This window comes from Amphimedon queenslandica, unplaced genomic scaffold, assembly GCF_000090795.2.
Source record: "Amphimedon queenslandica unplaced genomic scaffold, v1.1 AMPQUscaffold_11434, whole genome shotgun sequence".
Lineage (NCBI taxonomy): Eukaryota > Metazoa > Porifera > Demospongiae > Haplosclerida > Niphatidae > Amphimedon > Amphimedon queenslandica.
In genome coordinates this window covers 3479-5217 of record NW_003548324.1, presented here as the reverse complement: position 1 = coordinate 5217, position 1739 = coordinate 3479, and positions in this window count along the sequence as shown.

Sequence of the window (1739 nt, the reverse complement as noted above, 5' to 3'; positions counted from 1 at the left end):
AGTGTATGAGATCCTTAAGAAGAAATGCGATGACCTATGTTCTACTACTACAAGAGAAGCTACTACTAGTACTAGTGAGGATCTAGTTGATCATGATGAATGTGAATTACCACCAAGCAAGAGAAAGAAGGAAACAGCTCTGAATTTTCTGTTAGGAGAAGATGAATTGCTTGATAAGGACTGTCCTGAGAGTGAAGTTGATCGATTTCTTGATGAGAAGCAACTTCCTTCTGATACAAATGTACTGGATTGGTGGAGAGTCAATTCTAGTAAGTACCCCCTGTTAGCTTCATTGGCAAAACGATATTTAAGTACTCCAGCTACATCAGTCCCTGCAGAAAGGATATTCTCAGCTGCTGGACTCACAGTTAATCAACAAAGAGCCAGCCTAAGTCCAGAGAACGTTGATATGTTAATTTTTTACAAAAGAATCTGTCTAAAAAGTAATTTTTTGACATTGAAAAAGATTTTTAATAATTAAGTGTGTGGGCGGAAATTAATTATTAAATTTATTCAATTAAGTGGGCGGGGTCATTTAGGATATCCGGATATCCTACCACTTCCTTAAGTGGAAGTAACAGATTACAATTAACAATATCCTTTTCAGCCCTACTAAGAATCCAAAATGGCGGCAGAAAAATTTTACTGTATTTACTGTATCGCAATGAATATACTCAAAATTCTATGAATATACTTAGCGCCAACTGGTCTATCCCTTCAGTAAATATTGTAGGTAGGGCCACTGGGGGCGTGAGGAGGAGGAGGCTCTGGCCTCAATCTCCATGTGACGGAGTCCAGATGGGTAAGCTGACACTGACCTGGCTGCAAGCCCCTGCTGAGACAGGAATGCTGCAATAAGGCACAGAGTGCCCTGTTGCAGTGGGAGAGGCTGTAGGTTGGTCCTGCGACTGAATTCCAAGTAATGGTTACTGGCTGAGCGATAGAAACAATGAGAAGAAGCTGCTAGTCCTTCCTTGAACAAGGACTGAACAGTCACACCCAGTGAGGGTACCACCACTGAGTCGGGTCAATGAGGACTTCCAGTACTGCTGGAGAAACTGAGGAGGCTCACGTGGAGGCCTATGGATTCAAAGATAAAAATTAATCTAATTTGTTACAACATAGGGCATCACCCGATGTGTTCAGGCTGCCTGCCAGATGCTCTGCTACACGTACATGAGTAAAGTCATGCTTAGCTTCCCAATAGAATAGACACCAGAGGAGGTAAGCGAGGAGTGGATGCTGAGCTGACTTTGAGGATAGAGTGCAAACTGTTGCTGAGTTATCAGATTGAAAGAGTATGCGCCTTCCCCTCCAGTTGTCACCACATGTAGCTGCTGCAATGACCACAGGAAGCAATTCCTTTGCTGCTATATTAATCCTGGCCCAGGAGGCTGGCCAAGCTACTTGGAAGTACTCCCCTGATAATTTGGACATGGCTCCACAATAGGCCTTGCCCAATTATGCTTTTAAAATTCCCTATTATTCTATTCTTGTATTTTCTCTGTTGTGCCTAATATTCTTTTGTATTATTCTTAGAGTTTCACCTATTATTCCCAAAATATTGGGCATGAAAGTTGTAAACTGAATACAAAAAACCAAATTAAACATCATAATTATATTGCAACATTATTGATGCTTCTATATAGTCCTTGAGTGAACTGCATTGTTGTTCAGTGAATGCGCTCTGCAGCTGCAGATGATGGCTGTAATAGAAGCAAAGATTTGCAAACTTTTGA